This window comes from Podarcis bocagei (assembly GCF_964188305.1).
Source record: "Podarcis bocagei genome assembly, chromosome: 3".
NCBI lineage: Eukaryota > Metazoa > Chordata > Lepidosauria > Squamata > Lacertidae > Podarcis > Podarcis bocagei.
Genome location: NC_138127.1, coordinates 57,342,612 through 57,365,782, shown reverse-complemented (window position 1 = coordinate 57,365,782; position 23,171 = coordinate 57,342,612). Strand labels below are relative to the sequence as shown.

General features: G+C 39.2%; 1 protein-coding gene and 1 long non-coding RNA gene across 3 annotated transcripts in view; one reads left to right on the top strand and one right to left on the bottom strand.

The window, feature by feature from the left end:
• LOC308583735 overlaps window positions 1–10,797 on the top strand; it is a 34,029-nt gene extending 23,232 nt beyond the window's left edge. The window contains exon 3 of the long non-coding RNA XR_014006394.1: window positions 10,354–10,797. This is a non-coding gene — a long non-coding RNA (uncharacterized lncRNA). The remainder of the gene's footprint in view (window positions 1–10,353) is intronic.
• The window catches only part of PACRG (parkin coregulated), a 222,065-nt gene that overhangs the window by 40,670 nt on the left and 158,224 nt on the right, over window positions 1–23,171 (bottom strand). The gene's annotated exons all lie outside the window — the stretch shown is intronic.

The window sequence follows — 23,171 nt, the reverse complement described above, 5'->3', positions numbered from 1 at the left end:
GCTGCCGTTCTACTTTCAGAACTGCTTCGGATGTGGCAGAGACACACACAAGAGAAGAGATGTCGTTGTTTCCAGTTGCTCCCGCAGCCCCCACCCCACTTGTGCCATCCCCACACTGTTCTGGAGGGTCCACCAACTCTCTGAAACTGATTTTTTGAGGCACAGAGGGCTGCAGCAGGAGAGACTCACTGCTAAATCCAAAACACCAAAAATGTAGGGAAAAAACAGGGAATACTCTGAAGCTGACATGCAAGCCTAAGCATTCTTACTCAAAAGTAAGTGTCACTGAGTTCAATGGGATTTATTCCCAAATAAGTATGTTTAGGATTGCAGCTTTAAAAGTAATAAGTGGGTCTAGGGAATCTCTAGCATTGTCTGGAGTTAATAACTAAAACAGTGTGAGATGGAGCATCCTTGAAAAGATGTTCATGCAACAGCCATGACTGGTTGAACACTGTTGTCCTATGCAGAAAGAATTTGCCTATGGAAGGTATAAAGGCAACAGGAACTGTTAGGAAGATAAAGCCTGCTCTAATCTAGATATAGATGGAGATTAGCATCCTTGACGCCAAACTTCTAAAAGGAGAGGCATGGAACAGGAAAGTTAATTTTACCATAGTTAAAGCTTCAGCTGTTCTTGAAAGCTTTGATGATCTTTGAGACTGAAATAGCTCATGAGCCAAAACTAAACTAATAGGTTCCAGTGGAATTTAACCCCCCATTTTTTTGTTTTCACTGGCCGAATTTATGTTCCAGTGAATGATTGCTTTGAGTCTCACTCATTAGTTATAGTTACTGAAATCAGATGGCCCCATCTCCCTTTCTCCTTCCAGTTTGATAGCTTTCATTTCAGCCATATTCCTGATGATTTAAGGAGTACACAAGAAATAATAGTATAATAAAGATGTCAGAAAACTGATAATCATTACAAGCTCAGAGTTATTTGGGAGAATGAGGCATATGCAAATCGGAATATTTAGAAAGACAGGAAAATAGCCTTAAACAACAATACTAAGCAGGTGAAGTGAACAGGTCCATAATAATGTTTGGTGCAAGGCAATTTAAAATGTTGCACATGCACACCACAAGCAACAAAATCTGTAATCAAACCCAATACTCAGCTTAAAGACTCCCACATTAACCATAATGACAAGCATTTGCAGAAAGAGGGGGGGGGGGAGAGGAACATTAGCCTGCATTTCAAGCAGAGTAGCTTATCCTATGTCTAAAATAAACAACCTAGCGTTTTTAGGCAATGTCAAATGTTGACATTTTAGATACTGATACTTTGCATTTTGAAAATGACAAATGTTTTCTTAGCAGAGAGAGATAATGTTTTTCTCAGCTCAATGGCCATAAACTCAAGTTTAGATGTAGTGTTTTTATTGTTTATCTCCAAGAAAACAGTTTTAAAGCATGCACCTGTCAGTTATAACCTTGTTTCCTCTAACTTGGTGTTCCCTTCCATCGCCACCTTTTTATTCTGATAAAAAGCTCATCAATGGAAAGCCAGTGTGGGCTGCCAATTATGCTCACAACATTTCCTATTCCAAACTCTGCTGTGTACAGTGAGATTGGATACTTTAATTGCAGCAAGCTTTGGTCTTATCAAATACTGTCTACAGGCACACTGGAGCCTCCATATTTGCAGGTGAACTCTGAATCACAGCTAACACTTCTATTTGGGCAATGCACTCTTTAAAATGCTGAAACCACATTTTTGAGCCACTCAGAACACTGGATATTGAAGGGAGGAAAATTAGTTGTTGCTGGGTTTATCCATCTATGCAATCTTGGCTTCACTTTGGCGTATATGTGTGATTCTTAGCAGCAAAGATAGAGGGAAGATTGAATTTCACATTGTTGCCACAAACCCATAAGCCTGTAGAAAACCTTATGCATTGTGATGATTCTATGTAGCAGTAATAGTTTTATTGTGAATGAGTAGTAAAACCACTTAGAGGGGTTTTCTTTAACAAACATGCAGTATATAAATTTTGTTAAATAAATAATAATATTCCTTTTTAAGTGCAGGCTTAGACTCTAACAGTCTCATTGGGTGGTCATTTTTTCCTCCTTAAACCAGTTAGAATTGGATAGGGTGTGTTAGTCCGTAAAGTTCAAGCTGCTAGTTTTCTCTCTGTTTTGTTCCTGAATAAGGAAGTTTCCTGTTCCTGCTTTTTGACTGTAGGGCAGGTAAGGTGGATGGTTGGTTCACACAGTGAGCATTCTCCTCCATATGCATGTAAACAAAGGGAACTACCATAATGCCTCAGAGAAACTTACCACATGATGTGTGACTCTGCTGGAGCATAACTGCTGCACAGAATGTCCACTGCATAGTAGAATTTCCAGAGACTGGCACATGGTGATAATATGGGAGTATAGATTGGGCTGGGAATGTCTCCGATTTCATAAAGGCCCTCTAAACATAAATCTGTAAACTACAGATATATTCTCCCCTTGGAGACAGAACCGAGAGTAAGGTATATATGTCTCTCCTGCACCATTCAAATCTCAGGAAAACCCCCAGAAGACAAAAAAAAGTATCTGTAAAAGTAGTTATTAATTCTGAAGTAGGTACAGAGTTTACATACCAGCAAATTATTCTCTACTTTAATTAATAGAAGTAGTCACGCTCTATTAGAACAAACTTCTGCACAGAAGGCTTCAATTACACACGCATCCAAGCCTATATATAGTCTTGAAATGCTATGCCTACCTGGAGCAGTTTTTCAGCAAGAGGAGGAGTTAGAGCTCAGTGGACGAGCAGGTGCATTGTGTGAAAGGGTTCCAGGTTCAGACTCTGTGCATCTCCAGCTAAAAGGATCGGGAAACAGATGGCTGATCCCTAGACTAGACAGCCAGTCAGAGCAAATAATGCTGGCCTACCTAGACCAATGGAACGCAGGTGGAGCTGTGGTCTAAACTACAGGGCCTAGAGCTTGCCAATCAGAAGGTCGGCAGTTCGAATCCCCACGATGGGGTGAGCTCCTGTTGCTCTGTCCCAGCTCCTGCCCACCTGCAGTTCAAAAGCACATCAAGTGCAAGTAGATAAATAAGTACTGCTCCAGCGGGAAGGTAAACGGTATTTCCGTGCGCTGCTCTGGTTCCCCGGAAGCGGCTTAGTCATGCTGGCCACATGACCCAGAAGCTGTCTGCGGACAAACGCCGGCTCCCTCGGCCTATAGAGCGAGATGAGCACACAAACCCAGAGTCGTCAGCGACTGGACCTAAAGGTCAGGGGTACCTTTACCTTTACCTAGACCAATGGCTATTGTATAAGCTATGGTCAGCCTCAGAATTACAAAATGCTAAGAAGCAGTTTAAACAGCAAATGGTTTGTGGCACTTTAGGTTAAAGCTGTGAGTCTATGTTTATTTTCCTGAGAGTAAACCCTGCTTGAATATTGCAGGATTTACTTTTGAGTAAACATGCATAGGATTTGAAGTTTCTCAAACATATCATGGCATAAGATTTCAAACCCTGTTTGTCAGGTGTGTGAAGTGGTTGCCCAAATGTATACACCCTGAGGAAAGAGAAGTAGAAAACAAATGTTTTTTCTCATTGTCACTTTGTGAATTATCTCCCTTTTCTACTCTCTCAGTACTCTGAATATATATTTATATATACACCTATCCATTATGTGACCACTTCATGCATCTGAGCAACTGCAGCCCAAGGCTTTTTGCTGCAACAAACACACACAACAATAAAAAGCAATTATAACCTTCATGCTTTGATACCAAAGGAAACGTGGAAATGGAAAAAGGCATGTGGGGTTTCATTTCCAAAGGTCTTAACATTATTACATAAAAGCAGCATGTGTGCTCAGCTAAAAGTATAACTTTTGAGAGTGCAGCTATGTCTTTAAAAGCAGCTATCAGTGTGCTATCAGTGTGGAAATTCAAGAATGAGGGAGGTGTTAAAACTCATTCTAGACAGTTGCTTTAAAAGTCCTCTAAAATAGACAATATTCATCTCATCCAAATCTGGTTTGTAAAAGGAGGCATTCCTAACAAAATGAAGCATTTTGCTTTCATTTGCCTGATATCCATGAATAGTTCTGTGCAGATACAGGCACTGTTTATGGTGAGGACTGAGTGCAACCACACTGGCACTGATAAAGAGATACATTGAAACACTAAACAGTAAAGCTTTCAATAAAAGAGCCCTTTGTAAATTATGTATATTTTAACTCACATAATAAATCCCATTCTGTTTAGCTAGTCTGGGGTGTCAAATGTGACATTTGTTTGATAAAATGTGGATACTTCTCAAACACAGCAACTTCAAATTAAAATTAAAGCAAGTATTGTGATGCTTAAACCCCAGCTTGTTTCAGGTATCTAATGGGCTCCTTTCCCAATTCTCCAGTGGTGTTCATTGTGGCGCTGATACTATAGACAACTGTTTGGATCTAGATGAAAGTTAATTGATTTTTCTGGGCACTGCCACCTGGCAGAGTCATCTCGTTTCCTGATTTAAGGCAAAATATTATGCACACCTCAGATAATGTGAATGTGTTCATCTAATGAAAGGAACAAAGAAGAAGGCAGGACGAGGGGAAACCCTCATAAGGGATCATTTCCAATATTTTACTTTGATGGTACCAAATGTTAAAGACTGTTCAAAACCCAAAGGAGATGCTCATGCAATTAATTCATTTATCCAAACAAGTGTTTCCTTGTTAGGACAAAAAAGGCATTTAGTCAACTATTCATACTACTGATGTGAATGGGACAATTGGATTTTCAATAAACCATTAACAAAAACAATACTCATTTCATCTGCAGCTTGCAATTCATGACTGAGTTGCATTTAAATGTTAGTGCAGGTCTGAATTCATGGGAACACAAAGAAAAACAATTCCCTGTAATATATTAAACTAAAAAAAAGAAAACAAACAATAAAAAAATAATTTTCTCTCTTGTAGCCTGAAAACACTTAGCATTAAATGATACAACTCAGTAATCTGTTAAGGATTCTAAAGATGGCATGCCTTAATACATATTCAAATTTTCTGGTTACTTTATTAAATGAGTCTGTTGAGATAACATTCCATTGGCAATACTAATTTTCTGTATTTGTAAATGTTTTATGTTTAAACCGTGGGGGAATTTGACACTGCCGTATCTGTTTGAGCATGATAGCAACAACTGTATCCTTCACTTCCTTTCCCTTCCTTGGACAGGCAAGACATTTCACAGCAAGGTAAAGGTACCGGTAATTAGAATTTATAGGTCATGAAAATAAATGTCACAGATATCGTATTCACAGCATTTTCCTGGATATGTCTCAAACTGCAATCCTATACACATGGATTATGTCCCACTGAATTCAATGGAACTTACTTCTGAGCAGATTCAGTATTCTGCTGTCAGATACTTTTCCTCAGCTGCACCAATACACATGCAAGCAATGTTCAAATATATAAACATTCCACGTGTAGTGATTTGCATTAGTTCCACATAATCTGTAGCAGCATTAATTAATAGAGTGCATAGTGCTTCTACATCTGTTAGCCATTAGTCTTTACTCTAATTTATTAAATCCTTATAATTTACTTCAACCAGTCGCAAGGACAGGCAATGAATGAGTGATTGGATCAGGATGTCAAAATAGTAGATGGCAAGGAATTTTTAATTTTTTTTAAAAAAAAGAATTGTTGACAAAATAACTTTTGACAAATTAACTTTTACTATGTTTTGCTGGCTGAGATAATGTGGGCCACCACTATTAACCCAGGTCTTAATATGTCACACTTGTCATTACGCCTTTGGTATGCCACAAATGCTCAGTGACATGGCTTTCGAGGAACACAGCAATTAGAATATTATGATCTAATTCCACCTGAGTAAATTTAAACAATAGTAAAACATTGTGATTGTTTTTAATGTAGTAACTTTAGCTAAATACTGTATGTAGGAATGAAATAATTTCCAACTTTATTTACCGTATTTTTTTGTGTATAACATGCCCCCGTGTATAACACGACCCCTATTTGGGGGGACTCAAATTTAAGAAAATGGGGGGAGATGGCCCAGAGTTGCTGAGCTTTTTTCGGGGGGGGGATGCTGAAAATCACTAACCCGACTGACATGCACTGACAATCGCTCCCGTTGCCTAAGCCAACAGCAGCAGGCAATCACATGCCCAATTGCCGCAGGGGCAGCCAATCCAAAGAAGCCCTTGCAGCAACCACAAATCACCAACCAAATGGCTGCTGACAGCTTCCTGCTCGCGGCTGCAACCAATCACACCCCCCCATGTACTATTCGTGTATAGAATGCCCCCTGTTTTTTAACATTAGTTTAGAGTACAAAAAAACCCTAGTCTTATACACAGAAAAGTACGGTATATTTCTCTCATTTACAGTGGTACCTCAAGATGCGAACGGGATCCATTCTGGAGCCCTGTTTGCATCCCGAACGGAACGCAAGACACAACAGCGCGTTTGCGCGTGCACGGGTCACGTTTTGCTGCTTCCGCGCATGCACATGACGTCACTTTTTACTGTCTGCGCATACGTGAGTGGCGAAACCCGGAAGTAGCGCGCTCCGTTACTTCCAGGTCACTGCGGAGTGCAACCGGAAAGCGCTCAACCTGAAACATATTTATCCCGATGTATGACTGTATACGCAATATAAAAATCCAAATCTCTCTCCACCAACCACTGACAGGGCTTTACAGGGTGGCAAGGCCGCCACCACATCTGTAGCCTCCCTGTTCATGATGGCTAGAGTAGAAAGTGGGAAGATAGTAATATTGCCATGCCAGCCTGGAGCTGGCACAGCGATAAGGCACGATGTAATCACATTAAAGCAGTGAGACTTGCTTGAGATGCAACAGATCTGAATCCACTGCAGCCCCACCTCATGCCTGGGAGGCCGTGTTGCACAGCTTCCTTCCGGCTACCAACAGCAAGGCATCTTGTCTCAGTGCTTCTGCCTACATGTTGGGTGGAAGGGGGAGGCCAGCCACCAGCTTAGGCACCTCCATTCACTTCAACATTTTAAACAGGAACATTCTCAAGATATTAAAATCCCCAAACTATACTTGCAATATAAACTATATAGTGTTCAATTATATTCTAGTATTTGGGGGGAAAGAAGTGACTGCTACCAGCTTACAATGATAGTTTACACCCCGCAACTAGTAGGAGCATTTCATCTGGAACTACAGAAAAGAAATGCTAGCTTCCACAGCTGTTTATGAAAGTATCTGTGGCATGTACCCTCTTCCTGAACACTTGGAAGATGTTTGGAATTTTAATCAGACATACAATGCATTTGTCTTCAAACTAAAAGTGGAAGTAATCATTCCTTCTATGAGTTAACTTGGGTTAGTCAAGGGAATGTCAGTCTGGATGTGAAATGGGACAACTCAAAAGGAAGGCAGTGGGGTCTTGAGGTATGCAGGAGTATATAAGTTTATGAAATCAAAAGTTTGTAAATCACAAGAAAACAACATTTTATCTTTTTTTAGCCTCATCTCCCAACAAGTAAATTGTTAACAATCTCACCTGACTGTTTTCCTGTTAAGCAAAAATGTTTAAAAGCACTTTGCACAGTAATAGTGCAAGGGAGAAGACTGTTGTTCTTGATAATCATAAAAACAGCAGCAGCAAGCTAGCTGAAAATGTATTAGATTGTAACCACAAACATAAAACAAGTAGATAGTGAGCTTGTTTACTCCCAAGTAAGCATGCTTAGGATAAGATTACATGTCTGGGCAGCAATTCTCACCTCTCACTCTAGCAACCTCATCCTGCATAATAGTGGGGCCAGCACTGTTGCAGCTTAACAATGACATTGGTTAATAACATCTGAACAAATACTTTGATATACAAATAGTTTGAATATCTAGGGCTACCCACTTATCTGGGCATATATCCCAAGGAACATAGTAGGATTTCTGTCGAAGCTAAATTTCAGAGTACAAAGTATTGAACAAGTTCCCTTTGTTGCTTGAAGTTACTTTACCAGAAAACCACATACAATTAGAAAAGAAACCCTCTAGCTTCCCTTCCCCCTCCTAAACAATAATAAGAGCATTCCAGGAATACTCCAGATAATTTTCTGTCTAAATGAGGATTACCGCACTCTTGGGATTTTTATTTCTCTTAATTCCACTGAGTGCTCCACGGCTATTAGAGTATTAAGGAGTCATAGTTCTACCAACCCAGTTCCCCCACAGTCACAGTCAACAGTTCTAGTTACAGGTAGGTAGCCGTGTTAGTTTGCCGTAGTAAAAAAAAAAAAATCCTTCTAGTAGTACTTTAGAGACCAACTAAGTTTGTTATTGGCATGAGCTTTCATGTGCATGCACACTTTCAAGTGCATGTACACTTTCAGCAAAAGGAACCCGAAGTCTGAGGAGCGCAGCGGGAACTTGTGCTGCGCTCAGAAGGCTTCAGGGATAGCCGCGCGCAGCCCCTCCGGCAGGGAGAGGCTGCACGCGGCTATGGCTTCTTTACCCCGCGCAGCCTCTCCCTGCCGGAGAGGTTGCATGCGGCTATGGCACAAGTCAAGACAGCGAGTGGGATGGATCCCGCTCACTGTCTTGGCTTGTGCCATAGCCGCACGCAACCCCTCTGGCAGGGAGAGGTTGTGCGGGGCTAAAGAGGAAGCCAAAACAGTGAGGGGGGGTCCATCTCGCTGTCTTGGCTTGTGCCATAGCCACGCGCAACCCCTCCGGCAGGGAGAGGTTGTGTGCAGCCTGTACGCTGCTCTTTGGGGCTGGGGGGGAAATAAGATTTTTTTTCTTGATTTCCCCCTCTAAAAACTAGGTGCGCCCTATGGTCCGGTGCGCCTTATGGAGCGAAAAATACGGTATATGAATGCAGGCCTCATGTTAAAATTTCTCTACATGCTGAAATCTTCCATGTCAGGAAGATGTCCATCTAAATGCAATGTGGAGTGCTACTAGCCTAGGCAACAGTGGCACAAAGCTTTCGAAATGTTTGAATGGGCTCCAACAGGTAATTCATTCTGTAATTGAAAAAAGAAAGACTATACCAAGTATAATTTCTGTCTTTCACTGAAATAAAGCATGTGAAGCTTCTGTAGCCAGGACTGCCTATGCCCAGCAATGCCTGGTTCATCAGAAACAGCTATTTCTCAGTCCATACACAGTTCAAGCTACAGTAGTGCGTGACACAGTAACCTCTTGCTTAGACTACTACAATGCATGCAATATGAGGCTGTCCTTGAATCAGGTTGAATGCTGTAAACTAATGCAGAATGTAGCAGCCAGGTTGTTAGCTGGTGCCACAAATAGGATTGCGAGTCACCAATCCTCAAAGCTCTACACTAGTTGGCTGTTTGCTATCAGGTCCAATCTAAGGTGTTGGATTTATAAAGTTCTGTGGAGCTTAGGGCCTGAGTGTTAGAAAGAGTGTCTCTCCGATTAACTGCCAGCCCAGATGGCAAGATCTGCTGAAGAGGTTTTGCTTGTAGCTCCAACAACAACTGAAGTCCTCTGTGTGACAGCACAAAGCAGAACCTTCCCTGTTTCGGCACTCCAGATGTGGAATACCTTCCCATTGAAATGGCTTTCCTTCATGTTAACTTTTATTCAGATGTTCAGTTTAAGATAAGATCTCTGTCTGATGTACAGAGATAACTGAATTTAAAACTGGAATTTTTCCTGATGCCTGTCGTTTTATTATGTTTACAATTTTTATTGTTTTTATGACAGTGGGTGATATTGTCGTGTGTATTTAGGTGAGTTGTTTGGGAACCTTTGGGCTGATGCATGGGTTGCAGTGGCCATATTTAATGGAAAAAAGTTCCACTGATAACCATTTTTTTAAAAAGTTTGGGATATTATCAAAGCAGTTTACTATGTAACACATGTGTGTCTGAGATGCACATAATAACCAGCAAACCTGCATTGGGTCCATGCATGCCCTAATATGCACAAGATGATGCATACTGACAGGTCAAAGAGGCTTAGATGAGTAGCATGACACAGCAGGGCAAAAGGTGCAGAAGGCTCTTTTTGCATGCAGCTCTCCCTTACTGTAGCTTTTGGCAGAATGGCCAATATGCACAGGTCTGGTGTGTTACTATGATTATTATAGAAAGAACCACAAAGAAAAAGAAGAAATGGAATGAAAGCATGATGCAGACCCTGACTTACATGAAAAGAATACCAAAATACTTCTGGTCAGGTCTGGGAGAAAAATAATATATATTAATCCAGCACAATTCAATACATTTGAACTTCCTGTGAGAACTGATGTTCCTTTTGTTTGAAAAGCAAAGACAGCCATGAATAATGCCTAAGAGAAAAATTGGACCAGAAATAAATGGCTTTTTAACATGTGACCTTTGATCTCAATTCCAGTTCCCCAGAGGCCATCTCTGCATTCTTCTCAAGTATTGTTCTCGCAGATGACTAATGTGGATAAAAAGACTGAAGGAGGAACCTCTGCTTCAGCATGGGACCTTACAAGGATTCTTGATGCTGGAGAAGTCAAAGGTGGCATCTGTCTGAATATCTATTTTAAATTAATACAATGGAGGTCACTAATAGCGAGTCTTGGAACCAGTGAGTGAGTTACACAACTGAACACCTAATTTAATCAAGGCAATTGTTAGAGTAAGTACTTGATCTTCACCAATCCATTACTTTTATTTCAGTGAACAGCACAATGTATTTCAGATCAAAACACTGAATAGTGTTTGTTTGGTTTTCCCAGGTGAACTTATGGTATTGGTCAAAATGTGAAATATGTTGGAATCTTAGTATGTAACAGATATTTGATTCCTGACGGAGCTGTTTTTAATAAAGCAAATACATGTAGATAATACATATTACAGGGAAGCTTGTTTCTGTGAATTAAATAGAATATAACATTTCTTACATCACATTATTCCTTGAAAAGCTTAGATGCTAATAATTGTTTATTGATGCTAAAGCACTGATCAAGTTCAAACCCAAAATGGGCCTGAGTAATGTAATATAATAATCAATAAAAATTAATACCTTATAAATGTAACAGTTCAATGCTAATTCTCCCGAACACTGACAGTTCCACAGTCTAGAAGAACCCAAGGAATCTCTTGTACAGAAAGGGCAGTGCAAAACAATGAAACTCTTTAGTACCAGACTCTGCAGTGCCTTCTATTTGCATTTAAGAGAAGCAATATAAATTTGGTTAGTGATGGCATGTCGTAGGAGCAGGACACCTAGAAACTATAAAACTCTACTCTGCCACTTCAGTGGCATTACAGACAAAGATGCTTACATAACTGTTTAGGAAAGGGGCGAAGTTGGAAAAGAAGAATGACTCAAATGTTTATTGCCACATAGATTGATACTGAAAGGTATGAAAAAACTTCAAAAGATTTCCAGGTATTAAAAATAGCTACTCAGGGGAAGGGATCCCTAAATAACAACAAATTTATACAGGTATGTATAATAAATATATTTGACCATAAGCTGAAAACAATAAAATCCAGAGTGAACAGCACTTGTATAGAAATGTCATATACAGATTTGTCTGGACCCTAGGTCATGCCCAAAGCTATGTCTTAGATGAAATGGTACCATATTTGAGTGGAAAGGCATTTCTGCTTTCATAAGGGGAATTAATTTCCCCAAACACCCATAGTTGCAGCCCCTCATGCAGCATCAAATGCATTCCAGACTTACAATTCCCTGGAGAGGGGGCTGTGTCCAGAGCAAAGAAAGATATATTCTATGAGATTAATTTATGGTTCGCAGGATCTAACACCATAGTGTGACAAACAGGAAGCAGAAGAAAAGAATGTAGAAATTAAACAATACTGAACTGACGAAAGAATGACATGGAAATATATTTCAACAAAAATCACAGTGACTGACAAGCCTAATTTATGTAATTTGAAACTGATATGAAATGTAATATTCATTTAGAATATGCATAATGTTTAGTATATCTTAAGCCATGAAATAAAACACTTCTTAAAACATAACTGGTTGATATTAATTCACTTTTGTACTTGCACACATTCTCTAGTACATACCAATTTATCAATTTACTCAGAAATCACAAATGAATGAAATATTGACAGTGAAGATCTGCCTATTTTATTGTACTGATAAAAATTCACAATGATTATTAGTGTTAAACACGATCAGGTATTACAAGTTGCTAAATGGCTACCGAAGTATCCTATGAATGAAAGCTAAACAGAGCACTGCAATCATTTAAAAACCTTGTGAACTTGTTTTCTCAAACCTGCCATTAGCTGCAACTAATGGCTCATTCCTTCCAACTCAGCATTGCTTTTTAAGTCTCACATGGTAACAATGGCTCATTACAGGCCTCCATCAGCAAACTCACCAGTGTCCTTGAGAACAATGAAGGTTATCAGAGGAATATGCACAAATCCTAGTCACACACCCTTATTTAGTAAATGAATGCAAGACGTGTTTGTGTATGGATTATGTTCAACTGGCACTTCTATTTGTAGCCACACAAAGAGGCAGCTTGCATTTCCAGCCATTATATTTTTTTCTAAACAGAGCCAAAGATCAGGGAAATAAATTAGCCTGTCTTACTAATGAGGGTATGGATTGCTGACAGGTTAACGCAACCACTTCTAAGAGAAAATAGATAATCTTAAAACAGCAAATGCAAACTCTCAGCCTATTTTTGGTCGCTTTATCATAGCACTGTAATGTTAACTTTTAAAAGAGGTTGATACAATGCAATATGATGTATTTCAAAGAATAGTTTGTTGCAACAAAGTTTTCCTCAGCTTTACTGAAATACTTCTGGCACAATTATAAATGCACCTACAAATATTCTCAGATTCAAAGAAGATGCTTACTGTATAGAATATTGAAAATAAATGGAAAAAACTTAGGCTTTGTGCATTGATCTCTTCCACTAACCATTTCATGGAGTATCATGATGACCCTCTGGGTGAATTTTCCTTGAAAAATAGTTTCCATTCCCAACATATTACAAGGATAGAAAGAAGGAAGTCGGCTTCCTCCTAATCTAGCCAACACACAAAAACAAAGAAACTCTGAAGTGAGTGTGAAAAAGATTAAATCACAGAACTGAACACTATTCTCACAACTAGCATCTGAATTGCCAAGATCTCTGAGAAATACATTGCCATTATTGAGCATGTAGGTCCATGTTATTTTTAGTAATTTAGAGAGGCAAGTTAGGCTGCTAATGCAATTCTAGATAGCACAACTGAATTCCACACTGTCCTCATGCTTCAAATCACACTAAGATTACCATTGCGGGAGACTGCAAAGGTCTGAAGGGTGCTGAAAAAGATACAGAGTGGTATGGAAGAATCTCACTGACGTTATGCTCAGGGCTGCACAGACAGAGCATTCCATTCTTGTTCTATTGTTACCCCTGAATGTTCTACATATGGCAGGAAACCAAGGCTGGCTGAGAGCATGTGATCATCTAAAAACGCTTCAAACAGACATGCCCTTGGGGCTAAGAAGATGACTGAATGCTGGCCACTTACTTTGCTGGACTCTAGAGACTATCAAGATGACAGTTTCATTGTGCTGATACTAACTTGGCAGACTTCAAGGTCCCCCAGACAGTAATACAGTCCAGATATCTGCAGGAGGTAGGGGCAGGGGACATGCCAACTTAACCACTCAGGCACCTTGGCTGGAGGAAAAAATGGGCACCTGTATCCTCCAAAGGTCATGACCTATAGTTGTGCATCATGCATCATCAGTACATCCTACACATAACTTTGCATGCTTCTTAACACTATTGGTATTTCATAAAATTGATACACCACTTCATTGTAAAAAAAACCCCCCATATTATATGAATTATATGAAAAGGGATAGACCTGTTCCATTCCAGTTCAAGCTATAATGTTTATTTGATATTGTCAGGAAATGGAGCAGGGAAGTAATTACACTTTAATTATGAATAAACAAGCAGTGACAAGGCTTTGCTTGTATTCCTCACATCAAAACTGAGCCTATGTAGCTTCCCTCTTAATTGCTCACTCCAGAAGTTGTAACTATGGTGCACTAATGAATTTATTAGCATTTCCATGGTATGAAAAATAACAATATATTTAATTGGAGTAGCCTGCCAGTTGCAGCAAATAATGCTTAGGATAAAGCACAACATTTTTAAATGCTGTGCTAACACCCAAAACACAGTAAATAATACCCAGCATTTATATATGGTGTGTGTTTTTAGTGTTCAAAGTGCTTCACATACATTATCTCAGTAATCCTCACAACAGTCAGTATTATTAGTTTTGACATATCTCAATTTTGGGCTGAGCTTTTATGGTTTTTGTGTAGTCCAGCAAGGCAAAAATTGTCAACTTTTTGAAATTTCAAACCCTCTAACTCACAAATGGGATGAAATAAAAATAAAATTTTTAATTTAATTAAAATTGAAATTTTAGATTTAAACAGTTTTGATCATTCCACAAGTGTACAACATATTTTTAAAAAATTGGATGACATGAGGTAAAAAGGTTGGCTCACTTGATATGAAATGACCCTAATATTGAATGAAGTTCAAATCCCAGCTCAACTGTAAAGCTCTGTGAATGACCTCCAGCCAGACACAGGTAATGATAAATTTCCTGCAGAAGGTGCATATAAATAAAAGACAAAAGAGCCTAGTCCTCATGGTGGAGGCTACCCAGTGCTGAATAGAGAGCACGAATAGTTCAATTTACCAAGTGGTTTTTCTTCAAATTTATTGACAACAGCTACTAATGGCATAAAAAAAAATCTCTAGGGATCACTGACGGCAATCCATCATGCACTCTAAAAGCTACCCATGTGCTGCCTTAGAGTGCTGGATTTCTGCAAAAGATTTCCATGTAGCTATAAAATATTAAAATAAGATACCTGTTGACTGTGCATCTAAATGGTTTTACATGGATGAATTATTTCAGCTAATGTCAGCAGTAATTTACTTCAATGGTTTGATTCAATATTCTTCTTTTTTCCGCCTTGCAGTTGTAAAGCACCACAAATGTCAAAACCAGAGAAGAGAGTTCTACTTACTGGGATTAGCCTAAGAGCTTGAGGCACCATTATATGATTTAAGTGACATGTGGAATTCTAATATTGAAATTATTCTGCAGAGGGATCTTTAAATATTGCTTGAAAAGTATCATTTTTTTGTTTTCCTTGATTACATGCAAATGCTTGCGGAGCTCCAAGAGGGTGTTGTGAGGGGCACAGAGAAAATGTCACAAATCTTCAAGTCACAGACAGCCTTTGTGTGCGGTTTAATCAGAAATGACATATTGGGAAATTACATAAAACATAACTTGAACAAATAGCACACACAGCCTCATTCAGCCGTAACCTATAATAAACCTTCAACTTGGGGGCGGGGGAATCAAGCCCAGGCTTTGAACAAGAAGATGCCACCCCTGTTAAGTTTAAATTGGGCTTTGATTCAGAAGTAACCCAAATCAGAGATCAGAAACACATTTTGGGATGCCAGATCATAGCAGCAATATTGTACAGACAAACTCTGTGTATCACACAGAGCTGGTTCACACTGGCTTCAGCAGCACAGGCCCCTGCAGTCTTTCCTTGGGGCTACCATTTAGCTTTTCAGATGGAGCAGACCTAGCATGAACTAGCCCTCTGTGTGAACTCTGCATTCCTAAGTGCAGCGCCTTTCAACAGGACTATGAATCCTGTGTGATAGATAGTATTTTACAGCGCCGTGCTTTTTAAACGATTGCGAGCGACTCTGAGTAGATCATAGGCACAAGAAATCGCTCTAACTAAATAAAAAAAAATTGGGGCAACAGGTTCTATATGCACATACAACAATTCTGCAGAGGGTCGTCGGTTCCCTTCAAATATCAAACCAATCACTGCACTCGGTAGGCAAGGGCCTCTTGCAATTATAATCTCATTAGGAGGCCCATTCCATATGATGTAGGAATCAGGCCTTTAGCATGATGGTAAAGACTTTGGAACTTGCTCCTGTTATGTATCAGACTACTGCTGTCTGTCTCTATTATCATTTCATTGCCTATTGAAGACTTTCCTTTTCAATCAGTTCTTTTAAATGGAGATTTTCATTTCAGCCTGTATCTGTATTGGACTTGATATTGTTCTTCATATCTGCTTTTGTTGTCAATATCTTTATTCTTTAATTGCTTTGCCATGTTTTATAGGAAGCAATTTGTAAATGAAATGAATGAAACACCAGACGGCATATCAGGAGACAAATGAGGATGGGGCTTGCACAATAATCTGAAGCGCATGTATTGGCATGGACAGCATAAACTAGCCCCAACAATGTCACTCAGCAATTCTACCATCAAGCTCAACAACACATTAATGAATTAGAAATAATCTGCTAGGCATGGTTGCCATAATGCTTTTAGAACAAGCCTACACAACTTGTAACCCACCAAACTGAGCATAGCTTATCAATATATAGCAATTTGACCCCCTACACTACACAGACATTCCTAAAGAATAAGTCCCTAATACACTGGAAAAGAAAATGCTTGACTTCACTTCTTAAGTCTACTTAGGAAGGAAGGCACTAGTATAATTCTAGTTATGGAAAGTATTTTTATTTGCTCTTCTCATTTGATTAGCATATGAAGGTACAGTGACTGTGTGAGTGCTTCAGAGTGCCTTCTTACTAAGGCAATTGCATCAGATCACATCAATCTTCATCATTCCGACATAATAGATCTTAGCATCTCCTGACATATTCAACATGCTCATGATTAAAGTGGCTTTGAAAGAGGCAGAAGACTGGCACCTTTTTGAAGATTTTATTGTTTACTGACAGTAGAACCTTCTGACAATCCCTGATTTGTTTCATAATTAGAAAGCAAATCAAGGACTCAAGTGAGGAAGTGATATCTCTTGTTTTTGTACCTTCTGTTCTTTGATTGCCACAGTACACTGCTGGTGGGCTTCATGCAGCTTAGTGGTTCACAAGTAGTGCAGGCTTGTGGTAGAAGATGAATGACCTTTCAACTTGCTGTCAAAGGTTAAGCCATAACTATATATGCCATCTTCTGAAAACAGGGTTATTTTTCCTGTGTTACATTTGCATCTGCAGGTAAACATCTGTTATTGATTTAAAAGACTTCCACTGATGCAAAACCATAATAGGTACCTTCTCCCTAAAAAGTCTGCAACTTGCATACTCCAGGACAATGTGATTATCATGTCATCTGGAAGCCACAGCTTTAAAGACAAGTGCAGAACGTAAACAGGACCCATTCAGGGTTCTAGATTCCTACAAAAGAGAAATCCAGAGATGGGAAACACAGTTGAAGCTTCAGTGGCAATGTGCTAAGAGGTGAGCTCGTCTATATTCTGTGATTATTTTCCTGGACCATGCTATCAAAACACAGGAACATATGGGGAAATCTGTTACACAGCTGTTGTCTCCCAAGAAACATTTATGTCAAATTTAAAGTTACAGATAGGTAGCCGTGTTGGTCTGCCATAGTCAAAATAAAAAAATTCCTTCCAGTAGCACCTTAAAGACCAACTAAGTTAGTTCTTGGTATGAGCTTTCGTGTGCATGCACACTTCTTCAGATACACTGAAACAGAAGTTGCCAGACCCTTCTATATAGTGAGAAGGTGGGGAGGGGTATTACTCAGAAGGGTGGTGGGAATGGGAGATTGGCATTATCTCAGCTATCTGCCAATCTCCCATTCCCACCACCCTTCTGAGTAATACCCCTCCCCACCTTCTCACTATATAGAAGGGTCTGGCAACTTCTGTTTCAGTGTATCTGAAGAAGTGTGCATGCACACGAAAGCTCATACCAAGAACTAACTTAGTTGGTCTTTAAGGTGCTACTAGAAGGAATTTTTTTATTTTGTCAAATTTAAAGTAAGCATAGGTGGTAAAGAGTGGAAGCTTTGCCAATAACAAACACTAAGAGATCAGTGGTTTTATCAAGCACCCAAGGCAACGATCATGTACAGAGCTAGATGGAAACAAAGACATTAATATATGATAACCAGCCAGAGCAAATGGCACAACACTTGAAAATTACATTGCAATCATGCAACAAAGCAACATGACACGCAGCACATGAAGCTGACATCTGAAAGTGAATCATAAACAGTCAAGAGATATGTACTCTAGTGCATCATTAAAATATCCAGTGGGGGAAATGGATTGCATTTCTGATTGATGCAACTATTTGATGCAATTTGTCATCAAATCTTGAATGTCTGTTTCCTAGGTTTCTTACGTATAAGTATTGTTTTATTATTTTTGTTCAATCACATAGTGTAGTTACATTTGGGCAACACAAGGCACATACTCTGTCACAAAGTGAGCCAGTAGAAAATCACACTATTCAAAGTCAGAGTTAACTCTTCATTAGCAAAAACATTATCTTCACATACTTCATGAACAGAGCAGTTCATTCCTGGTGGTCTTCCTCCATGGAAATAAGTTGCTTATATTTTTATAAGCAACATTCCAAAGAGGTTGTCACTATGCTGATAAAGCTTTCAATGAGATTTCTAGGTCCAATGCAAAATTTATTCTTTTTTCAAAATATATTCTATTAGTTTTAAAACAAATTAAAACAAACAGTAGTAGACAAAATAGTATGTGCAATTTTTATTCTTATGTGAACTAATGATCTCAACAAAAAGTCTCATCAAAACCCTGTGGGTTTTTTCCCCTTGCATGGTCAAACTATGCCTTAACTACCCAAAATGTAATTACATAATAATGAATGCTAAATCCTTTTTGCTTATATCAAATGTCTGATTTGCATGAATATACACATATAAATTCTACCCAGAGCCCAGCACCAGTAATTTCTAGTCCCGTGTGCTTTTGGAAACAATTCAGTTGAAATCCTGGGGATTACTCATTTGCTAAGGATGATCAAGATTTTGTTTCTGGGTAAAGATCTAGGCCAAATGGGCTAGACCCTAAAAAATAAAATATTCTAGCTCTATTTATAATCATCATATGCTGACATCTCTTGCTAGGAATTCTTTCATGACTTAATCTACAAACTTTTAAAAATGGATTAATGCCTAGGGGGAAAATATTGATATGGTTTTCATGAAGTTTCAGAGGAAAAATGCATTGCTTTTAAAATGCAGCATAGTGATAACCAACATCTATGCAATGAGATGCAATAAATAAGGATTAAAATGTTACTTTCCAATGTGGTCATTAGGAGTTTTAGAGCAAGGTATCATTGGTACGCAGGAACTGTTATCATGTAAACAATGCAAATAGAGTTTTTAAAAGCAAAATGAATATCTCTGGGACATTTGCTGCTAAATCTGATTGTCTGCCAAAGTAGCACATACATGTTTAGGTTGGGAAGTGCCAGCACAGCCTCACAAAATATGGCATTATAGCAGTGCTGCAGGCAGAAGCGCCAGTGCAAATGTTTATATTTGAGGCCCTGATAAGCCAAGAGAGAGAGAGCCAAATGGCTATTCATTCAGTGTGTCTTTTCCCAGAACAATAGTAAATAAATCTGGGCTGTGTAGCAGGAACTGCAGCAGAATGAGGGAATAGAAAGAAAGAATGCTTCTCTTACATTATTTTATTTTGTGAGTTATACAGATGTTTACTTGAGATTTATAAAAGTAATAGAGAAGACCTCTATGAAAGTCATCTATGCATATTTCCAGAAACTGGTGAACATGAAGTTAAAAGAGAGCTGAAGACACTGGCAGCTGAAGACTGAGCCCTTAAGCTAAAGTAGATGTTACAATTCCATGTTACTTTGCATCTGGTTTTTTAAAAAACCCAAACCAAGCCAAACCAGCTTCATAGACTATAAGGCTGAGCAAGAGGAATAATGGGGCAGGCATGGGGAGGAGAAGACTACTTAACCTCTTTCCCTCCACTGAAATGAATGGCAGCCATTTATTTCTGTGAGATGTATAAAAGGAAAATTATATACTTAGGGACACCATTTGGGCAAGGGCTAAGCCTGCCGCCTGCCCCTGGTGACCCCAACCATTGAGAGCAAAACCTACTCCTGTCTTGCTAGCTCATTCTGGGTTCGGTTTCTTGGTCATGCTACAGTGCGATGAAATGTTAGGGAACTGACTAGATAGAGGGCAAACATCACAGCCATCTGGACCAATAACAGTTACCAGAGCCAAATAGCATAATGTCACCTTTTAGACAGGATAACGGACATGTTATTTCTGGTCAGGCCTTTTGTTTACGACTTTAGATAAAAAAGGCAAATGATACAATGAAGGTTGCTGTTGCCCTTTTGGAATACAAAAGAAGAAATCAAACAAAGAGGACTATATAATCTGGAGAGAAAACAAGAAGTGTAGAAGGTTGTGAATATTTTGAACATTGTGTTTAAGGAATGAAGACAGGATGTTCCATTTAATGACTATTTACTAATTTACTGTTTTACCACTGGTCCAATACATATGAAAACTATTACATACTTGTACTCTGAAATGGAAATATCCACACGTTACTTCACAATTTGATGTGAGAAAGCTACATAGCTTATGGCAACTTTGTTGGCAAGAATAATCTTGTTGTTAAATTCGCACAATGTGATCTCTGTCTACAATACATGCTGTTCTCAGGTTTGCTCAAAACTGAGACTCATGGACACTGTGCACTTTTTGAAAGTGACAGCCCTTTTGTTTTGAAACTCAATATAGTATGTCTTTCTTACTTAATGTTAGGGGGAAATGCAAAACATCCATTGTTATTATTTCTTAGATTCCTTACCCACCTTTCACCATGAAGTTTCTGAGTGAGTTATAATTTAAAAATACAATATTAAAATCAGTTTTTAAAAAATACCATCAAAAAATAGGATGAATCCTAAAATGTATGGTACAATCACTGAGTGCTAACCTTACTGAGGCTCAGTTTATCTTTAATATCCATGTGTCTGTTCTCTTCTTTGTTCCCATCTTTTATTCCCATGCTGGATTTAAACCCCCCCCATCCATATCTCCTCATCTTGTTTTTGTTTTTGTTTAACCTCCTCTTCCCCACCCAAATCCCCACCCACAGCATCCTGCAAACATGCTGAAGGAAATAATGATTGGGAAAGGTCAAATTTTCATCCCTGTGAGCTATAAATAGTTCCTACAAACTTGGTGAAATACAAGACCATTGTGATAATGCTAATAAAGGAAAGTGACAGATCCAATGGGTAAATACAATAAATCTTGGGCAAGATGCCATCCTTACCAAACAGCGTCCTATAATAATAAAACACTGTCAAAGCGGTCACCAACTTCAGTTGTCTACAAGAAAAAATAAAACACCTTTCATGCATTTTGTAGTTTGCCCCATGTACTCAGGGGTGTAGCAGGGGGGCAGAGGGCTCTGGCTCTGGCACAGGTTTATGAGGGGGCAAATGTGGGAGCAAGCAGACGCCCCCACAGCAGGCTCCCTCACTGATGCCAGAGCTGCAGAGAGGCAGTCCAAGATGCAGCCAGGCCAGGCCTTTGCAGCTGGTGTGGCAGGCTCTGTTCACCCTCTGTGCCCCGCCCTTGGCATGTGCCCCCAGTGCGTGTTTGCCCACCCATATAGAGCACTGGCTAAGACCAGGTTGGCGTAGTGAGTCTTTGGCCCAAGTACCTCCAACTTGATAAAGACCTCTTTTGACCATCACTCCTACTGCAGTGTGTATGGAATAAGGTGTTACTAATGAGATGTTACAACAAACGAACAAAAAACAAACCCCTTACCTCCTTCTCCTCTCCTCTGTAGCTTCCAGGTATATTGACTGTATAATCCGATGTACTAACAATGTGAGGTTCTTCCACTGATCTCATGCTTTACTGAAAAGAGTTATTTTGGGAGGGTGGGATGCATGGTGTCATGTCATGTGTTGAGCATCCCAATATATTATGGGGAGATATGGAGAAAGATGTGGGGCTTCATTTTTTGGAAACAACTCCATGTTGTTCAGTAACAAGTTCTGACCACAATGCTGTATGCTTGAGAGTGGAATCTTGTTATGAAGTGTAGTATCACAACAATAAATCTTTTAGTGCCACAAATCTTTGTTATTTTATATAGTAGTTTAACTTGGCTTTACTCCAGAAGTTGAAATAGGACTGTTTTTCAGCAAGTGCCTCAGAGAGATTTGAAGATCCAGTTACAGGGAAGGCTTCCTATTAGATGTTATTTTATCAGCAAACAACTGATAAACAAGTCAAGAGAACTGTCTTGAGAAAGAGATTAACATTATTTCTGCTATTTTATTTAAAAAAGGAAGTTTGTGACTGAGGCTGCAATCCTAAACTCACAATGAGCACATGTAACACATGTTTGAGTACAGATACAGCAATTCACATGATCATTTTTTCAAATTGCTATCATCCAGGGAATGTGACTGTATATCTAAGAACAGCTATTTAAAGAAACTCAACAAGGTCAAATCATTTGTAGCAGGAAAATCTAGATCAGCTGACAATCTTAAATAAGGAGGACCTACATGCTGCATGTAACAATTTGCCAAAAGCCTGTCTTTCCCTAGGGGAAAAGCAGCTTTGGAGGGGGGAAATTCAGAGCATGCGGGGGAGTCCCCTCTTCACACATCCATGAGTGTTTTACCTCAACATTTTTTAAGCCATTCGATTCCTCTTGTTGTTTGGATATTTAGTCCTTTGCTAGTTTGCCACTCCTCTGTTTCAGATCTACCCCACTCGCTGGGTTCCAAATTAACCCTCACAGTTGACCAGTTTTGAACCCTTCAAAGGTACAGACGTAGCTTGGAAAGCTACTTGGAATGTAGAAACTGCAGGTGCAGAAAAAGTGAAGAACATCACTTCTCTGCTCCAAACTGTCCCCTTGTTGAGCTTATGTTACACGCACTTGTCTATTCCTTGTAGTTCTGTCTTTACCAAAGGCTGTTAGCCTCTAAGAGGTCCCATGCTAGAATATTTTGTTTTAGATGGATGCTATTTTCAGGGATGTCAGCAGAGGAAGGAAGGGCAGTGGGGTAAAAAAGCTGTAATGTGTACTGTTTGTATCTAAAGTGTAGTCAAGTCTTAAATTTAAAAGTTTTATATGCACAGTACCCCGATCTCCAGCAAAATTGCCATCAATCAGCCATTTTAAAGATGACAGAAATGTTTTACAAAGTCTAAAAGCGTAGTTTTGACTAAAGCAAGCCAGTACTTTCTTCACAAAGGGCTATGTTATACAAAAAGGTACATTGT